This window comes from Melanotaenia boesemani, chromosome 10 (assembly GCF_017639745.1).
Source record: "Melanotaenia boesemani isolate fMelBoe1 chromosome 10, fMelBoe1.pri, whole genome shotgun sequence".
Classification (NCBI taxonomy): Eukaryota; Metazoa; Chordata; class Actinopteri; order Atheriniformes; family Melanotaeniidae; genus Melanotaenia; species Melanotaenia boesemani.
This window is the reverse complement of record NC_055691.1, coordinates 13490345-13512160: the sequence shown is the minus strand read 5'-3', so window position 1 is coordinate 13512160 and position 21816 is coordinate 13490345. Positions and strand designations below refer to the sequence as shown.

Below are 21816 nucleotides of genomic sequence, written 5' to 3'. Positions count from 1 at the left end.
CCACTGTATAATTCACCAGTCTGTCCTTTGTGCAAGTCTTGGAGAAGCCTACTCTGAAATCATGGCAACAATGATGAGACTCATAAACTTATTGAGAGCATCATCTGCACTGCAGCATCGCTTGCTGCACACATTCCTGACAGAGGTCAATGCAGCATTTGATGATTTGCTCCTGCACAACAACATCAGATGACTGAGCAAAGGCAAGGTCCGTTTTTGGGCAATTAGGAATGAATTACAAGTGTTTCTGTCAGAGCAAAAGAATACAAAAGCAAAACAGTTCATGGAATTCCTGCAAAATCCAGGAAAGATGGAAGCTGTGGCATTTTTGACTGACATAACATCTTATCTGAATAACCTAAATCTGAAGCTACAGGGGAAGAACAACACAGTGTGCGAGCTGATATCAGCAGTGCGTGCTTTCCAGAAGAAACTGGAGGTCTTCAAAACTGACCTACAGGTAGGCTGATAATAATAATATTTCCTACCACACACATTATTTGGATTTTACTTTTTGAAACTTCATGCCCTTTTGAACGTAAACATCATATTCCTTTTTAATTTTCACCTATAGGAGGAACTGCTCCACTTCCCCAAACTTTTAGAACAGACCAAAGGAAAAGGGGATCATCAGCATCATGTTGAATTTGTGGAGATGCTGATTGAAAATTTCAAGACACGCTTTGATGACTTCATATTGGGAAAACAAGTCCTTCTGTGCATTCACAATCCATTTCTGGTGAGAAAGGTGAGAGAGTTTGCTTCAAAAGCACAACAAATCTTCCCATGGGCCACAGCTGCTTCACTGCAGAGTGAGTTAATCTGACCTGCAAGAAAACATTGCACTGAAAGAAACTCAGTGTGACGTTATCACCTTCTGGACAAAGTTGGTAACTGCAGCTAATTTCCCTCTGCTGCAGAAGATGGCACTTCACATTCTGAAAATGTTTGGCTCAACTTACTGCTGTGAATCTGCATTCTCAACAATGAATGTGGTGAAGAACAAGTACCGCAGTGGACTCACAAATGAACACTTGCATCAATGTGTCCGCCTGGCTATCACACCATTTGTGCCAAAGTTCAAAGCCTTGGCAACAGACACAAGATACCATTTCTCTCATTAAGCAGTGTTTGACACTGGCACTTCAAAATAGTTTTGTCATTGCACTTTTTGTCATTGCACTTTGATTCCTGAGATTTTGATATATTTGTTTACCAAAGGATTCTAGGAAGCTGTTGATTTTTTTGTTAAAATGAAATTTTGAATTTTAGCATCTATGTTAGTTTTGAAATTCCTGAGATGCTTGATTCACCTTAGAACAGGAATACATTTTTCATTCGTTCTTGTGGTTCTTTGTGTCTCTATTTAAAACAAGTGTTCTTTAACCTTCCTCCTAATATATATTTTTTTGATTCATGGCAAGGGGTGAATCTGTTGGTTTATTGAAGTATTTATTTGAATTTATGTCAAAATGCATTTTATTTTAGTCTGTACTTTTGTTGTTTTGAATGAAAAGGACATTTAGTTTTAAATATTACAGTATCATGGCATGTGGCTTGGCTGACCTCAATAAACGGACCTTTGACTTATTGAAACATTTCTTTGTGACCCTTTAAGATTTGTATTTGAGAAACCCTGCTCTAAAGTGAATGTAAAATACTAAAAGTGATAAACATCTGACTTGATCAGTCATCTGCAATGGACCTCCAATCAGTCCAAGGTGTGCTCCAGGTTACTGTATTTTGTGTTTCATGATGTACCAGTGAACGAAGCTATGCAGTTTTATTCGAAGCACATGTGTAGGAACCTCATTGAAGATGCCTTCAGGATCTGGGCATATGTTGGTCTAAAATCTGTGTATGGTCTTCAGTATCAATAGCCTTGTTTCCACCGACGGGTGTGGGTTGGGAAACATTTTTTTTTGTTTCCACTCACAAAAACTGGCAAGGGTACCTTAATATCCAACCTGACCCGTCCTAAATTGTTAGGACCCTTCCCTTGAGGTACCAGTCTCACCGACCCAACCTGAAAGGGTGGAGTTTGATACACTGCTAACTGCTAATTGATTGAGAAAAAAAAAGTCACTTCACATGCGACCTGGCATAAAAACAAAGCAGGAATGGCTCCTTGTTTAGACCAACACATTTTCTTTTTGTTGATTAAATCTCCATTTAAAATAGTGTCACAAAGCACCACCAAGAAGAAAGAACATGTAATTTTTACAGTAATTTACCACACATCCGACTGTACAATGATTCCATTGAACATGAACTCAGTGGAGTTTACAACTGAAGGAGTGTTGAAGAGAGACGCTGGATTATACCGGAGTGAATTTCACCTGTACTGGACCAATAAACACAGCAGTGTCCGAAGGTTTTATTTCTTCTTGAGAAAGGTCGTCCAGCAAGCTTTTCAGGTAAATATTTAAGCTTTTCACATGCCCTGGTAATTTTTTTTCTTTACTTTCATTCTTGTCAACGTCCAGCAGTTAACTTTCGTGAGATTTGGTTTTATTTTATTTAATACAATATTTTAAACCACTGCCTTTAGGTTGTCTCTGAACTGACCAAAAAAAAAAATATTGTAAATTGTATGAGCACACACTGAAGTTGTAAAACCACTCATGGGTGATCTGTCTGAAAAATGACCACTGTTGTATTGCCATAATTATAATAGTTACTATTAAATAAATGTTATGCCCTTTTATATGTAAAGTGATTATACTGTAAATGACTTAAATTTGTAAAAATCTGTTAATGTGTTTACTTTCTTAAAAGAACTAAAAGACTAAGTGAACACTGAAGTCAGCTCTGTGCCATGTGGAGAGACGGTGCCCCTCTCATCTTTGGATACAGAGAAAGAAAATGGACGGTCCTACCTCACACTTCCTCAGACACAATCATATTTTCCTGGATCCACCCTCATTAAAACACAAAACTCTTGGATCAGCTTGTTCCAAATTCCATGGGAACAGATGTCTGCTTCACTGTCCCAGGCAATGTTAAGAGGGCAGAGGGCAAACCCAGCAGACAGGAGAGCAATGGTGTGAGCTGTAGTGTCTGCTATGCAGGAGCACTGTCCAAATCCCAACAGGGCTGCATGCATTGAAATTGCAATAATGATTGTTTCCGAATATCCTTTGACCTTTTCAGACATGACTGAAGAAGGTGAACAGATGGGAATAGGGTACTATTCCCTCATTAACCAGCTGAAGACAAGAGTGGCACATGTTAATCAAAATAATACAAGTGAGAGGATATGGAGAAGAAGGACAATAACACAGACTAGCAATTCTAATGCTACAATCAAAACATCACTGTATAAAGTGGACAGCTATGGCTGCGTAAACTGGCAGCCAAAATGTCTCCCAGAGGGAGAAACAGCTCAGTCTTTAGAGGAGAGAAGAAAACACATGGTTGCCACTTTTCAATCGGCTGGCCCTAGAGCTGCAGACTGGCCAGATATTGATAATTCAATGAATCTGACATATATATATCAGCGTCATATGATTAATAGCTGCCCTCCTCCTAGTATCAATGAGATTGAACAGCAGTGGCCATTTCTCTTTACAAAATGAGGACTCTGTGACCACTTCAGAATCCTGACTGAGATTGACATTTGTGATCGACTTGGAGAGGCTCTTCAGACTAAGGGAAAGACAATTCTGGACTTCTTCCGAAGGCAATATCAGAAAAAAGACATTCAATGCCTTCTCCAGGATCTCGACAGTAACACAACAACAATTCAGAAATGACAGAAGGGCATTGCAGCAGTACTACTCCTGATGAAACACTTTGTGGAAAAGGAGGAGTCTGTCTTTATTTTGGCAGATGTAAGCTGGCAAATAGTCCAAACAGCAATGTGTCGTATTGTTAACTGAGTTATTATTGGGCTTAAAAGTGTTTGCTTTCTTGTGTTTAAGACTGCTTCAACAAATGCATCCATTGAGAGAGACATGACATTGCCATCATCACCAAGACTGATAATGCTGGGTAAGAGAAGATGTACAAATTGTTGCAAATAAGTATGTCCGTTTTGAAGTGTGCGTTTTTAAAGTGTCTAATGTTTTTGTCTTTTAGGGACCACATACCTTGATGCCACAAAATGGATGGTGAGCATCGAGGGAAGGGTAGCCTACACTTTGGATGAGCACCTGGGCTTCGCAGACGCAATGTCTGTGTTTTTCGGAAGTTTCTATGCTTTCAACATTGAATACCAGGAGCCAGCATGTGCAACGCTGGAATTCATTCCAGTATCTTTTTTTTAAAAGGCGCTGGGAAGTCTTATCATCGGGATCAGCAACTCTGGTCATTGAGGGCCACTGTCCTGAAGATTTTAGATGTTTCTCTGCTGCAACACAAATTCCTGGGCCATTGCCACACTTGTGCAGAACTTGACAAGTTAATGGTGAATAATTTAATTTGAGTCAGATGTGTTACAGCAGGGAAACATCTAAAACTTTCAGTATAGTGGCCCCTCATGCACTGGAGCTACTGATACATACCCTATTAAATCTTTAGACCATGCATGCAGCAACAGGTCAGTGAAGCCCACACAATATATTATACACCATGTTGCTGCCATGTAGTTAGCCTTACTCCCTGCGAGTGATATCCATATTGTTTTGGGGGTTTGATTTCAAATTACAACACAGTTGTATGGTGTTTGTAGTTTGAAATTTGAATAATTTTGTTGTCTCTTACTTGTTTTAAACAATAGCCTGTAATGTTATGATTTCTTTATCTACAAACTACATGGATTCTTCATTGATAATATGTTTGAAAAGTTTTGTTTTTGTTTTGTTTTTTTGTTTTTTTTTTAACATTTTTTCTCTTGCTTGAAGAGTTTTCTCTAGAATAAATCCAGAAGATGGAACTAAATGCACTGCAAGGACTGAAGTGAGTCGGAAGACCGGAGAGTTAGTCAAGAGGAAGACAGGGTGCTGCCCTTTCTCCGCCAGCTAACAGAATTTGAGTGGAAGAACTTGGATTAAGTGAGACACTTCACATTAGGATATACTCAATATATACATAGGATGCAGAATTATTCAGGACATCTAAATAAAGCAAGTGCAGAAGATGATCTTGTTATTATTATATTAACATTTTGGTGGTAACTAATGGCCATTATTAGGCTTGTGCAGATCTTGACAAGAAGTATTTGATGAATCGTTTCATTTTAAATTGGTGTAGAGTCTTGTACACAAAATACATATTCTATTTTCCTTGCCCTTTACAGAGTCGGTGCTGCTGCAGCTGAACCCAGCTACTGTCAAACAAGAGGGGGCTACACCCTGGCCAGGTTCCCCATCCATCACACACACAATCAAAGAACTACATGTGTACTTATTCTTACTGGTGCTGTCAATTTTCAGTTAGCAGTCAACCCAACGTTTATGTTTTTGAACTTCACGTAAATATGTTCTGTTAATATGAGGTTCTCATTTCTTTTTGAGTTGAATGAAATTGAATTCTAACAGGTCGTTGCACTGTTATATAAGTGTTGTTTACAATATCAAAGGTAATGTATTCCAGTCTTTATAAGACCATGTTATTCCATTTATGTAATTAGTTTTGCTGTTGTCTTGTCTTTGTGAAATTATTTTCAAAAGATTTTTTTAAAACATGTTTGATACTGAAAGAATTTAAAAGTTTGTTACAATATCTGAAGTTAAAGTATTGATGTTTGTTACAGCAGCCAATGTAAAATGTGTTTATAATAGTAGTATGACTTGAAGTTTGACGAATAACATGGATTAACTGAATGTTTTGACTGAAAGAACTTAATAATTAAAATGAGTTTGTAGTTTCAGAGCTTTGAGCCCATGTAAAATTTATTTCTCATAATGACATGAGTCATTGAGAATCTTAAATGACTGTTTTCTATACATTCGAATCTAGGTCTTTTACCATTTGAAGTGTTTCAAATAAAGAACTATATTTTGTGACATATGTGTCTATTTGGATTCATTATATTGGTTTCAAACAAATTAAATAAATAGAATTATTAAACAAATTATTCAATTATTGAAACTGAATAATTATTTCATTCTAATAAATAAATCTAATAAAACAGTGTTGCCAGTAAGTTACTGTAAAAAACCCAATGAAATGTCTAACAGTGTACATAGCTGAGGGATCTATCGCTATCCAACTGAAACTCCACCTCCCAGGTAAGGTTATGGTTGGTTGTGGAAACGCAAACATATCTGCACGCTTACTGTCCAGACCAGACTTGGCCTCTCTAAGGTGCTCATTTTATAGAGATATGAAGTTATTTCTGTTCAGTACCACCTACTTCTGTCATGGCCCATGCTCATTCCCGCTTCCTGCTGACCATATATGGATCACCTATCATCACCGCTATTAGGACTACGCAGCTGGAGGATATCAAGTCATCATTCTCATCCCCATATAAACCTCACCCGGACCTCCAGTCATCGCTGGATTATACTACTCACTGTGGTAACCAGTCAAGCTCGAAGTCTAGTTCATATCTTGGTGAAACTGAAAGCTGACCTGTATTTGTTCTCTTTCCCTCAAGCCTCCGACCTGGACCTCGCCATACCGAAAATCCTGTCTGCCCGCTCCAGCCCGTCCTCCAAGCGAACTCATCTTATCCATCTGTAGATCCTCGAATAAAGTGTTCTTTGTTCTTCCCTTACGTTCCCTTCTCCTTGGATCCACACACACCAGCCCTGACAGAATAATCCAGCCACAACATGGATCCAATGGAGCAAGCCAAATCAGCCGCCAGGAAACCTGACTCAGGAAGCGATCTACATCACGCCGTGTCGTCACAGGGAAACCTGCTAGGTCAACACTCTCAGGTACTCCGATCTCTTGGAGAGGGCCAACTCGCCCTGCAGAAACAATTAGATGATATCACAAGGTCATTGTCAGCCCTGTTTAACCAACCTTCTCAGCTCTCCGCTCCTACAGCCGCACAGCCGGTCTCCGCGCCACCTCCGCCAACTCCAGTACGTGAGGTACACATTCCGGATCCCAGACCCTTCACCGGAGAATTAGGAAAATGCCGGGGATTTCTCCTCCAGTGTGCTCTGATTTTCGAGCAGAAACCACTCACCTATTCCTCCGACCGATCTAAGGTATCTTATATCATAGGATTGCTCACTTCCCGAGCGCTTACATGGGCGGAAGCTTTTCTGGAAACCACGCCCCTCCACACTCTGTCTCACCAAACCTTCACGTCAGAGCTAGTAAAAGTTTTTGATGGACCAGTTCGGGGCCGAGAGGCGGCCAAACGTCTCATGTCCCTACGACAGGGGGCCCACAGCGTGGCAGAATTTTCTGTGGAGTTTCGGACTCTGGCCGCCGATTCTGGGTGGAATACAGCTGCTTTAAAGGATCATTTCTTGCATTGTCTAACAGGAACCCTGAAGGACGAGTTAGCAACTCGGGACCTCCCGGAGACGTTGGACGACCTGATAGACCTGGCCGTCCGTCTGGATAATCGCCTCCGGGAGAGGTACAGAGAACGCCGCAGTCTTGTTTCAGCTCCGCCACCTGTGGAGATCCAGGTTGCTCCACCCATACCATCTCAGGATTTCTCCTCCGCTTCAGCCGTCGAACCGATGCAAGTGGGTCGAACACACCTAACCCTGACAGAGCGGCAGAGACGGCTACAAGCAGGTGAATGCCTGTATTGTGGCGTTGTGGGACATTTCCGAGCCACCTGTCCTGTTCGGCCAAAAGACCAGGCCCGTCAGTTCAGGTCGGGATTCTGACGGGCCAGACCCAGACCAAGACCCAGATCCCGGCAACTATATCCTTTTCTGATCAGACCCTCACAGTCCAGGCATTAATCGACTCAGGTGCAGAGGACAGTTTTTTGGACGTCCGTCTGGCAGAGGACGCCCAGATACCCCTGATACCCTTGACCCTACCCATGACTGCCAAAGCCCTGGATGGCCGAACCCTCGCTCAGGTAACACACACCACCGCACCTGTGAAATTGAAACTCTCCGGCAATCACTCTGAACTAATTGAATTTAAGCTGATTTCAGCACCTGACTCCCCGCTGGTTCTCGGTCATCCCTGGCTGTCACTCCACAACCCACACATTAACTGGACCTCCAGGACCATTACAGGCTGGAGCGAGGAGTGCCACCGATCCTGCCTACGGTCAGCCAGACCCCCCACAGACGCAGTCAACAGTGGAACAGAAACTCCGGACCTTTCAGCAGTTCCTAGTGAATATCATGACCTGACCGAGGTATTCAGTAAGCTTAAGGCCTCCTCTCTGCCTCCCCACAGACCATACGACTGTGCCATAGACCTCCTGCCAGGGTCCTCACTTCCTAACAGCAGACTGTATAATATCTCCAGACCTGAAAGAGAAACTATGGAAAAGTACATTCAGGAATCCCTTGATGCGGGTATAATCAGACATTCTTCCTCTCCTTTAGCCGCAGGCTTTTTCTTCGTCACAAAGAAGGATAAATCTCTGCAGCCCTGCATTGATTACCGGGGTCTGAACAAAATCACCATTCGTAACAAATACCCACTTCCCCTGATCGACTCTGCGTTCGATGCCTTATTAGACTCCACGGTTTTCACCAAACTTGACCTCCGCAATGCTTATTATCTGGTCCGCATTAGGGAGGGAGACGAGTGGAAAACCGCATTCAAGACCCCGCTAGGCCACTTCGAGTACCTGGTCATGCCCTTCGGCCTCACAAACGCCCCTGCAGTATTCCAAGCCCTCGTCAACGACGTACTCCGAGATTTTCTTAACCGGTTTGTGTTTGTCTACCTCGACGACATTTTGATATACTCAAAAACCCTGTCGGAACACAAGAACCACGTCCGCTTGGTGCTTCAGAGGCTCCTCGAGAATAAGTTGTACGTTAAGGCAGAAAAATGTCATTTTCACTCGGACACTGTCAGCTTTCTGGGCTATGTTTTCGCGAGCGGGCAGATGAAGACTGATCCGGCTAAAGTTCAGGCGGTTCTGGACTGGCCCACACCAGACTCAGTGAAACAACTGCAGCGCTTTCTGGGCTTCGCGAACTTTTACCGCCGGTTCATTAAAAACTACAGTTTGGTGGCAGCCCCGCTTACACGGTTGACGTCCCCCAAGACGCCCTTTCTCTGGTCAGAGAGCGAGGACTCCGCTTTTCGGGAGTTGAAGGCGCGTTTCGCCTCGGCTCCGGTGCTCACTCAGCCTGACCCAACCCGGCAGTTCGTGGTTGAGGTGGATGCCTCCGATACTGGGGTGGGGGCAGTCCTGTCCCAGCGGTCAGAACAGTCGGGCGAATTACACCCCTGCGCCTTCTTCTCCCGGCGCCTTTCCCCAGCAGAACGAAATTACGACGTGGGCGAACGCGAGCTGCTGGCCGTAAAATTGGCGTTGGAGGAATGGCGTCATTGGCTGGAGGGAGCAGCTCATCCATTCATCGTGTGGACAGATCACCGCAACTTGGAGTACATCCAGTCGGCCAAACGGCTGAACTCCCGGCAGGCCAGGTGGGCATTATTCTTTGGACGCTTTAACCTTTCTCTAACCTACAGACCAGGCACCAAGAACATAAAACCAGATGCACTGTCACGGCAGTTCAGCTCCGAGGGCCCGTCCACGGATTCTGACACCATCCTGCCTGCGTCCTGTGTGGTGGCCGCCGTCACCTGGGAAGTCGAGCAAAACGTCCGGGAGGCCCAACGAACTCATCCAGATCCAGGTACTGGCCCACCAAACAGACTGTTTGTTCCTGACAATGTCCGCTCTCAGGTGCTTCAGTGGGGACATTCTTCCCGGGTGGCCTGTCACGCCGGCCGAGCGCGCACTGCTACTCTCATCAGGCAGCGCTTCTGGTGGTCCACCTTGGAAAGAGACGTCCGGGAATTCGTGGCCGCCTGTCCAGTTTGTGCTCGAGGAAAGACCTCCCATCAGGCTCCCGCGGGGCTCCTGCGTCCACTCCCCATCCCTGGGAGGCCCTGGTCACACATAGCACTGGACTTCGTTACCGGTCTCCCGCCATCACGAGGTAACACTACCATCCTGACAATAATCGACAGGTTCTCCAAAGCCGCTCATTTTGTGGCATTGCCCAAACTGCCCTCGGCTTTGGAGACCGCTGAGATCATGTCCAACCAGGTCTTCCGTCTTCATGGCATTCCTGCGGACATCGTCTCGGACCGGGGACCTCAGTTTGTGTCTAGGGTCTGGAAGGCGTTCTGTACAGAGCTGGGGGCCTCCGTCAGTCTGAGTTCAGGTTTCCATCCTCAGACCAACGGCCAAGCAGAATGCCTGAATCAAGAATTGGAATCCGCCCTACGCTGCGTGGCTGCTGACAACCCCTCAGCCTGGAGCAGCCACCTGTGTTGGGTGGAATACGTTCATAATTCTCACGTCTCCTCGGCCACGGGTCTCTCCCCCTTCGAGGCGTCCCTGGGCTACCAGCCTCCGCTCTTCCCGGAACAGGAAGCGGAGCTCGCTGTCCCCTCTGTCCAGCGGCATCTGGGCCGGTGTCGCCGGCTGTGGAGGACAACTAAGGCGGCCCTGGTTCGGGCTGCTGACAAGAACTGCCGGGGTGCTGACAGGCGACGGGTTCCCGCGCCTCCGTACCGTCCGGGGCAGAAGGTCTGGCTGTCCTCAAGGAACATCCCCCTGCGGACGGAGTCCCGCAAGCTGACCCCCCGATACCTTGGTCCCTTTGAGGTCCTGGAAGTGCGGAATCCTGCTGTGGTCAGGCTGCGGCTGCCCCGGTCCATGCGCATTCACCCCGTCTTCCACGTCTCTCAGCTGAAGCCTGTCTCCTCCAGTCCTTTGGTCCCTCCTTCCAGGCCCCCTCCGCCCACCCGGGTCGTGGACGGTGATCCGGCCTTTTCTGTTCGCCGGCTCCTGGATGTCCGCCGCCGGGGTCGTGGCCTGCAGTACCTGGTGGACTGGGAGGGGTATGGCCCGGAGGAACGGTCCTGGGTCCCTCGCTCCTTCATTCTGGACGATGACCTCATCCGGGCTTTTCGTCGCCGTCAGGCTGCTGGGTCGCCCGGGGGCTCCCCTTGAGGGGGGGGGCACTGTCATGGCCCATGCTCATTCCCGCTTCCTGCTGACCATATATGGATCACCTATCATCACCGCTATTAGGACTACGCAGCTGGAGGATATCAAGTCATCATTCTCATCCCCATATAAACCTCACCCGGACCTCCAGTCATCGCTGGATTATACTACTCACTGTGGTAACCAGTCAAGCTCGAAGTCTAGTTCATATCTTGGTGAAACTGAAAGCTGACCTGTATTCGTTCTCTTTCCCTCAAGCCTCCGACCTGGACCTCGCCATACCGAAAATCCTGTCTGCCCGCTCCAGCCCGTCCTCCAAGCGAACTCATCTTATCCATCTGTAGATCCTCGAATAAAGTGTTCTTTGTTCTTCCCTTACGTTCCCTTCTCCTTGGATCCACACACACCAGCCCTGACAACTTCTCTAGCATTTTGTTGTTCCTGTCCCAGTTTCAGATTTGTTGCTGTCATGTAATTCAATTTGAGCTTCTATTTTTAGTAGTAAAGTAGTAAAGTATCTCATGTTCAGCATTTGATATGTTTAATAAGTTCAGTTGTGAATATTGGTTTCAGAAATGCACATGTTATGTAATCTGACATTATTTAGCTTTTATGTATCTTCCTAAATGTAGAATTGTAAATAATGGAATAGGGGATTTTGTGATGATCCTTAAAGAACAGGAGAGTTTGTATATGATCACATAACAGCTGGTAAACTATATTTATCAGAAAACCTTTTAGATGTTACAGAAAATAAGTAAGAAATTTAATTTTAAAAAAAAGTAGATATGAACCCAGTGAAGCTTGGCTATAATGGTATTTTTAAAAGACAGAAATGGGCCATCCGCCCACAAAATAAAACTCGTTACTGTGTCTGAGTTAATATTTCTTCTTGAGCTGTTTGTTCCATGCTCTGCAGACAAACTGTAAATAAACTGGTGGCCTGAGTTTGTTTGCTTGCCAGGGATTCGAACAGCCTCTCATTAGGGAGATATCAGAGAGATGATGTGTTTGATGTGGTTTGTTATGTCAGCATATATGTTTGTGAGCTGTAATATTACATCAAAAGTCACATGAATGATGGGGAGACAGCAGAAATACATGGGGAAAACAGAGCTTTAAGATCTGCTCAAATTGAGAGCGGTGATAATTTTTTTTACCCTCAAGCTGCCAGTGAGTTGATGTTTGAGTGACAGTTGTTATTTCAAACATGAAAATATATAATTTCATCACAGACCATCTGCAGCCTGTTAACAATGTCAAAAGACCAGTCAACCACAAGCATCACGCTGACAGGGTCATTAGCTGTCATCATGCTTTCAAAAAGTATGATTTGCCTCCTGCTGCCAATTCAGTGTTTGAAACAAGGACATTTAGTGACTCCACCTCAGGCAAAGTCTTGACCAGAGGATGACAACAAAGGATCGTGAATGTGACATTGTACTCACTGACTAAGAACTACTGCTACAAGTAAATGTTAACCTTTTTCTTTTTTCTAATGGATTATTCATTAATACCACAGCTAATGAAGAACTGACCTATTACCTTTGTTTGAAGCTAAACAAGACTATCTTGTGTATTATTCTTCTCCTGCTTGCAGTGTGGTTTAATCACTACACTGGTTTACGTACAACACACATCTTTTAACCACAGACTGATTACTGTTTTTCTAAATAATAAAATAATGGATGTTATGCTGATACCTAGTGTGTCCTCTCCCCATTTTTGTCACAACCTACCATGCAGGTCATGGCAATATTCATTTTCAAATCATGAAGCTGTGAGAAAGTGATCTGTGCAACCAATCTGTCAGATGCACATCAGTACATACTGTAACTATGAGCATGCAAAGCAATTCAAACTGTCTTCTGTAACTGTATCAGTCTATGTCTGGGAAATGACATAACACTTTATTAATCCAGAAAAGAAATTGCAGTCTTTTTATCCTTTAGAAAGTTGGAAACTATTTATTCAAATTTAAGTCAAATCACTCCTTTAAAGTAGCACTACACTTACTTTCTGACTTTAAAACTTTGTAATTCTGACTTGGTTTGATGGCACACTTACATTAATAATTCACATTTTCGGGAGCCATTGTAGTCCAGGAACATCCCGAGGCTGAGAAACCCCTCTTAACAATTAAAAAAATAATAATAATAAAATAAGTTAGCTCGTCATAAAATGGACAAGTGACACATCCCCGGCCACTTCGTTTGTTTGAGTCTTTAGCCTCCTTGCATTTGGCTCGGGGGCTCTTTACTTTTTTGGCATTGGAGCCAGGACCACTTGTATCCACGCTCAGTCATTTCTCCTGAAATGTTTTCAAAAACCCCCTGATTCCAATAAGTCCCCTCGAGTTTGGCCTGAATAGAGCTCTCCCCCCAAATATTAATAAACTCAGAAACCTAAGTTTCTCTCCATTGACATGACTCTGTATTACCGTCCACATTATGACGTCTGTCGTGTATCAATGATGTGTAGGTCAGATTATTGCGACCTGGCAGTTCAGACTGAAGTCGCATGGCAAAAGATCACATACGTATTGGATTTAGGACCACATATCCAAATGGCCTAGGTCGCATTTGAAAAAAATCGGATCTGTGTCGTTCATACTGTTATGAAAAGATCAGATACAGGTCGCATAGGGGCAGAAAAATTAGATTTCGGTCACTTCAGCCTGCAGCATGATCCTATCCTTAGTTACACATTAATTGGATGAAAACCTTTCCAGTTCATGTAGCTGAATTCATTGTTTGGTGCTTTTATTGAGATGTGTGTGCAATCTATGGCTCCAATTATGTTTAGGTATGAAATCCTTGTTTAAGTTTGGCTTCTTGTTGAGGTTTGTAGGGGAATTGGCTGTATGTTTCAGCCAGAGAAATGATTGAATGAATGAATGAAACACATTTTTTTCCAGTACAAACCTGTCCAAGAATAGACAACAACAACATGTAAACAAACAGGATCAGGCAGACTAAGGCAGCAGCCGCCGTGCAGTATGCCATTTTCACAGATGGAAAAGATAACATGAGGGAGAGTAATGAGATGAGGGTAGAAAAACAAGCCATCTCTGCACTGGGCCTTGACGGGCCCAATGTAGAGATACAAAAAAATGCACCTCGGTACATGAAAGCACATAAGACATTCAGACATTCACAACATAAGAAACACGTGGTAGGGGGTGTGAGGGGTCTCCCAAAGCAGCTAAGTGCTGCTGAGCTCAAGAGCATCCAATCAACCTGCCGCCCGGGAGTGGAGGGAGGGGGGAAAGGTCCAACCAAGGCAGTGAAATCATGAGGGAGTTGTGTCTGTAAGAGTGTGCATGAGTGTGCTTGCGTGTGTGTGTGCATGTGTGCATAGTAAGTTTAAGTAAGTGAGCCTGTGAACTTTCTCCCAGTTCCTTCCTCCAGTCTCTGCCCCAGATGATAGATGATAGCGACCTTGGGAGCTGATCCAGGAAAGGTCCACAGACTGAGAAGATGGGAGTGGGGGAGGATGGGGGCAGAGCATCCATCTGCATAACATTTCCAGGGGAACTTGGTAACCAGCCATTCAAGGCCAGTACAGGGAGCCAGATTAAGATAACAGCATTTGTTTTGGTTCAGACTAGAGCTTGTTTCGTCTGCCTTGAGTCTCTCAGTGGTCTCACTGGCTACTTCAATTCATCCAAATGTTGGGTCAGTTTCCACCCAGCCAAGCCGACAACTTCTCCAAGTTGGTGTCCACCCCACATACGAGCTCCGGAACTGCAGCCAGCTTGCCATTCTGAGCTAGAATAGCATCCAGTTTACGATTGAGCTCCTGCAACGCCATCTGATTGTTCATAGCTCGACACACACCGGCACAGAAATCCGGCAGCTTGCCAGTGGCCGCCAATAGTGCCCGAATTTTGCGATACACCAGGAAACCGCCCGCTCCAGACAGCAGAAACCCAGTTATCATGAATCCAAATGTATAGATGTCCTCTGCATCCTCAACGGAAAGAATCGACAGACACATGACCTTCCAAACCCCCTATGAATCCATCATGTATCCAGCCGCGAACTTTCCGTCAGGACAAGCGGGCTCCCCTACGCCTGTTTTTCGGTTTGAATAAATTTGGTCAATCTCTCGCTGAAATGTTCCGGTGGCCAAGAATCCTGAGGTAGACAGGGGCTGGATGTGCACTGGGATGGCTTTGGTGCGAGTGAGTGAATGTGATGTATGATGTAAAGCACTTTTGATAAAAGTGCTGTATAAATACAGACCATAACCTGTTACACCAATTATTCAAATTTTATACTACATCACTAATTGAGAACTTTCATTAGGCATCATGAATTTTTAAAATTGCTGAACATTGTGACTCAGTGTGTTTTATTTGTAGTTTTACTGTTCTACGACTAGGTTTTGTGCTTACACATTGTAAGAATTGTGTCTTTCCACAGTTTTTTCTGATTAGGGCACCTCCTCTTTTATCAGAAAAACTGGGCTCCACTAGTGTCACGTCAATAACATGCCTGTCAGGTGTGATGGACTGCCAAAGTTTTGACAACACTGCGGTTTCAGGGCAGAGCCATAGAATGAAGGTACAGCGGAGACAAATGTTGACATTTCCATCAAAAGTCTGTTCACAGAGATGTCTGGCCCTTCACCCTCAATAAAACACCCCTGCCCTCATGTCGTCAAGGCTGCCACTGTGACTGCAACATGGCATTGCTTTTTGAAAACATTGTTACAAGAAATTTTCTTCTTCCACACTGTGATTTATTGGATCAGACAGGCTTCTCACCCCCTTATAGATTTAATGTCCCTGACTCACAGAAGGTCAGCTGAATGGGATAAAAATTAGAAAAACCATCTTTTTATCTGTCCGCATAGAAAAATTTAAGAAATTAAACTAAAAATCATCTTAGTTTTAAGAGAACGCACTTTAGTTAGATGAATGGTAAAGAGCTACTGTTTCAGTGTAAAAGTAAACAGATTAACATTGGTTTTCTTTTGACTTCTTCAGATAGTTCATAAGGTCTTTTGTAGAGATGTGGTTGAAATAAAACTAAGTGTACTTATAAGTATTTTATATGAACAGTTTGAACTACTAATCAGAAATCCCGCTAACAAGCTATGGTCTATTTTCCTCTACTGAGTGCAGATTCTTTGAAGTGCATGAAAATAACCCAGCAAAGGAAAGAAAATGTGCTCATTTTTCAAATTCTTGTAAAGTGTCTTTATTTTTTTCTGTAGCACTAGATTATCCAGTCTTCACCAAATTATTTTGCTGTACTACTTTAGTGCATTTTAGTGTTTACTGAGTTGCTGGTGTACTGGTCCAAAATTTATACCTGATCTGCTGATGCCATAAGAGATCATCTGGGTTTGCTCTCCATCCCAAGTTAAAACTAAACAAGGAAAATCAGTGTTAAGTTTTTATGCTCTTAATATCTGAAACAAAGTCCCAGAAAACCTGAAGTTTGATCAAAATCTTAGTTATTTTAAATCATGTTTTCCTTTCATTTTTGAAACTTGAATCTTTTTGCATGTACATTAACAGTGATGGTAATGACAGTGGTACCGACAATGACAGTTATGGTGGTGATGATGATGATGTATTCCCTATTGATGCATGTATCACCTGACTGTATGTAATCCATTGTCTGTTTCTCTCTATATTAGCTTCTATTTCTTTTTTTAGTTTCTATTTAAATTCTATTATTATTTTATGTCTCTTTAAATTCTATTTAATATTTATTTTGCACCTTAATATAGTACTTTTAATGTTTTATGTAATGCACTTTGAGTTGACTTGTACATGTAATGTGCTCCTTGTCCTGCCTTTAGTGTTAAATGAAGACCAAGTGTCATCAACATGAAATGTTTTTTTTTCCCTATGAAGAAATAAATTCTGTCTTATATATATGAAGACACCAGATTTAATGTTTTAGCAGACAAATGAGCTGTGTAAAGATGACAAAACTATAAAGTATAGAGGGGAAAAAGTGAAAATAAAAAAATGTATCCATAAAACATCCATTCAGCTGGGATGCAGGGTACATACATCCTGGACAGGTCGCCAGTCCATCGCAGTCCAGAGGACATATTTTTTCTTTTAATAATTTTATTGCATTAATTAGCATCATCCATTGTTGCACTTTTAGCTCCATGTTTTAAATTGAGGTCAAAACAAACTTGAGACCATGTCGACAGGAGACTGAAATTAAGGGGTGGCCAGGGAGGCTGCCACCACAGGAGACTTGGCTCAAGGGTGTGGCCAGGAGGCTGGGCTGACAGGAGACTAAGTTCTGGAGGATGGCGTGGTGGTTGCGCCAACAGGAAACGGATATCTGGAAGACTCCCAGAGGCCACAAAGACAAGAGACGAATCTCTGGAGGGTGACCCGGAGGCTGTAACAACTGAACACTGATCTCTGGGGGACAGCCCTGAGACCATGACAATTGGAGAGTGATCTCTGAAGGACAACCCTGAGGCCGTGACAATTAGAGAGTGATCTCGGAAGGACAACCCTGAGGCCGTGGTGACTGGAGACTGATCTCTGGAGGATGGCCAAAAGGCAGCAATGACAGAAGACTGGGATCAGGAACCATAGGAGGGTCCCAACACGGGACCCCTTGGGAACAGGAACCACAGGAGATGGAGGTACGTGAAGTCCTGTTTCAGCACCTCAGATTGTTGTTTTACAACATCTTTCAACTCCACTTGCAGTATGCGGTTTTCCAAAGTTGGGTGCAAAGCCACAATTTGCATAATTTTCTCTCTCACATCTGATACCATATTCTTACGAAAGCACAGTACTTTTCTATGCTTTCCACACACATTTTATATGTCTTTCACACCAAAGTCACCAACAATCACAGTCTAAGGCCCAGCTGTTTGCTTTCCTTGTTGTCTTTTACCTTTTGAGTTGTTCTTTGGTCTTACTTTGTTGTGTAGGAAGATTCTATCCTCGTCATCAGATGTATATCCAGAACCCTTCAGCAGATGTCAGTAGAGAAAACCTGTTCTGTTGTAGCATGTCTGGTTGTTGAGGAGGAGGTTTAGTTAGTTAAATTTGTTTTATTTCCTTTTGGCAACTGGACAAAAAAGAAGTTTGTGGTTGTATCCAATTGTGGAAAAGTTCAAGGTGAATATTTAAAGGCAGTGTATCTCCAGTGAATGACTGTCCCAGTTCGGCAGAGGTGAGAACCCAATAGCAGTACTCAGGAGGTAGGCAGGTAAGAGACTGACTAGTACAGGAACAAGTTTTAATGATGAATAAACCAAAAGAACTCTGGGACCACGTGATGGGTAAACATGACAGGGATCTGATGCACGCTGACTAAAACCAAGGGGTATATAACTGGAAGCAAACAAACAAGATGCAGGTAGAGTGAGTTAACAGTTGGAACCAGGTCAGCTAATGAACAGGAAACAGAAAGCAAAACAGAATACACAAGAGAAGGAACTTAAAAAATAAAACAGCAAAAACAAAACTAAAAATGACTAGACTTTAAAACCTAAATCAATGACCCATAGTTCAGTGTTGGTCTCGCACATCTCCCTGTGGAGACACCACTAAGTTGAGCTTTACATAATTACAAAAATTACCTAGATATTTAAATGGGAAAGTTTTGAAACCAACTAAACTCCAAACTAAAATCTGCTGTACAAGGGTAATTTAACAAGTAACAAGTATCAAATTACTATGTACATCTGCATAATATATTATGGCATCCTCATTTAGGATTGTCTCACATAAAATGCATAAAATACCCTTTTATTTTCAAAGAACTGCCATTAACTGAAAGCATTTATGGCTGGAGACCTTCAAAAAGTGCTCATCATCTCCTTAAAGCACTCTTGTGGTGAAAGATGGTGGTGATAGCATCAGAGTATGGGGTGCCTCTTCATGCAGCACTGACAAAAAAACCTGCCAGAGGTATTCACTGATGAATACTTCTGGCAACTGAAGAATGCTGCCACTAAAGAGAGGCTCTTGTGGGGAAACCTAGAGTGCACATAACCTGTAGTAATTTTTCCATTTCTAGCGTAGCATTGACATAAATCTTGCATCCATCCGGAACAGAATAAAGATGTACTACAAAACGTTGCAAATTTTCTCAGATTTCCCATATCCACAGCTAATTTGGTATCAATCTTGCATCCTACTTGTACTGTGAGGTTTCTCCAGGCAGTAAAAGACAGTCTTTTCTTGACTCATCCTTCTCCATCTCCTGAATCAGCCTCGGTATGGGTTGAAAACAGCCAGTATATTTATATCTGCTTGCTAGTGTGTGACGTGGTGTTTAAAGTGAAACTTGGTTGCAACATCTTGCAGTGTCCCATAAGAAAAAGTTGTATAGTGCAGTTTCTTAGCTTCAGGACTCTGCTGGGCAACAATGGCTCCAGAAATGATCATAACAGATGCCACTGTGCCATCAAACGAGCCCGGAACGCAGAGTTTTAAGTTTGTTACGAAATGCATCTTTAAGACAACAGTGCACAGAGTTTCAAGTTGCATGCATTTCTAAAATAATCTTATTATTCCGTCAAATTTTATGTATATTGATGAAAAAATAACTATTTGCATTAAAGGTCCATTCACACTGACGTTGCTCTGCTTTAAACACACCGTGGTCCTCTTCCATGGATAGTACAGTTTGTTAGGAGTTGCATGAGCATGCATTTGCACCCTGGTGCAGACCAAAGTGGTGAAATGGTCCACTTGAAAAACTAGGGACTCTGTTCACTTGCAAGTGAACACTGGTGCAGTTTGCTTACAGTGTGAAGGCAAACAGATCATCCAGTGAACCAAAGAGAAAAGGTAATGTAGGACGTGATATTAAGCAGCACACTGGATATCCCGCTGCCTCATACTCAACACAATCCAGTAAAAACTGTTTTGAGTTAGAACAGCAAAGTAAAAACAGAAACCCCAAGATTTAGGTAATGTATTGTAGCTCTATTGTTTATTTGCAATGACTGAGCCATTTTTGGTCATAACCAATTAATAAGCCAGATTTTCAGATGTCGCTAATTCAGGTTACCTGGACTATCCAGGTGTAAATGTGCCCTAAATATACAACACAAGCTACAAGGGGAGGAAAGAATACTGACTCTACATTTAGCTCATAGTGCTAATTCTGCAGGACCAACACCACATTTGTAAGTTTACAATGTCAGTCAAAATCTTTAACAAACAGATGTCTGAGACATCTGTTTGACACAACTGTGTTTCTCCATTATTTTTCAGACTGAGGGGCCTAAGCAGTTAATATGGCCTCAGGCTCTTTCATAGGCTGCAACTTTTTAATACATTAATTCCAACAGCTCACTATTTATATCAGACTAATGTGCCATAATGACTTACGCACTCAATTACAATTATGTTTCATTATAAACTGAATGTTCACCCTCATTTAATTTAATTCACAGACACTGGTAAAGGAAGGAGAGCTCAGCCTGCGGGATGAAACATGGTGCGAGTTTTAAGAATTCCCTGAAGAAATTAAAGTTTTGCAGGGCAGGATACTAATTTCACTCTTAGTCATCAATGAAAGTATGGACTCACTTTTTTGGAATTTGTCTAGGTGTGTGAAACCATCAACCCTAAAATTCCAAACTGACAGGAGGCAAAAATGCTCCTGCTCAGGAGCTGCATACTTTCAAGGCTACATTTGCAGGTAGATTTGAGGCATGGAACAACAAGATGTTTGTATAATGTTCTTATAAGGCATAAATACCACTGGAGACACAATAATTTTTATTTATTTATACTTGATTAATCCCAGCTGGAAAATTCTTTCTTTGCATTTTAACCCATCCTAGTTAAAGCAGGCGCTTGTGGGTTGTGAGACCGGTGCAGTAGGGGGTTAAGGGCCACCACTGCCCCAATTAGGGAGTGTAGCAATGAATAATAGTATAAGAGCTCATACAATAATACCTGCCAATAAAATCATGATTTTTGTTGGATTTTATTGTAATACAGCCAATATTGTCATAACATTTTGCCAGTGTAGTAATAAGGTTATTAGATAATTGATTTGTTATTGTTACACAAGGACTCCTAGGGGGCAGGATCACGTTACCGACGTATTTATGGAACAGAACTCAGAATAATGATCGTACTGGTACCGATACTGGAAGAGGCAGGTTGACTTGATACTGATAAGCGGATCGGGAACAGGTGTGGAGGATCAGGGAGTGGGGTGACTGGCTGAAGGTGGAAGGACAGGTTGTAACAGTTATTGTGGTACTGGCATAGCATGAAAAAAACCCTCTCATAATGTAAATAACTGCAGCCAGTAAAATATAAACAGGACTGTATTTCTTAAATCTTTTTTTCCTTTTTCTTTTATGTCAACCTAGCAAAGTCATGCCACTGTCAGTCACATGACTTTGCTAGTTCGACATGAATGAACTACTCCATAGCCACTTAGTGATAAAATGTGGTTGCTGCAAAAGAAGGCATTTCCTTGTTTGTGTGTGGCATTTCTACATGGTCTAGTCACAGCAAATAAAACCCAATCAACCCATAACTGCTACTTTAAAGTGGAGCAAACACAAAGATTATTGGGCTGTTTTTGTCCGGATTTTCCCCGATCCCAAACAAAAACAGCAAATGCCCAATCATTTTAAGATTATAATCTTATAAGATTATACAGGATTATCCTGTGGTCTGAGATGTGTTAATGTGTGAATTTGTCCTGACAATCGGCTCCAAAACAGATTGTGGCCGACAATTGCAGGTATTAAACTTGTTCAATATTTACAAAATCTTCATGTGTGTGGGGAAAGCCGGACGACTCCCGAGCTGT

At 42.8% G+C, this 21816-nt stretch overlaps 1 pseudogene; it reads left to right on the top strand.

Annotated features, from left to right (window-relative positions):
* The first annotated feature begins 310 nt into the window (after positions 1 to 310).
* LOC121647533 lies at positions 311 to 6630 on the top strand (annotated as a pseudogene).
* Positions 6631 to 21816: the final 15186 nt, after the last annotated feature.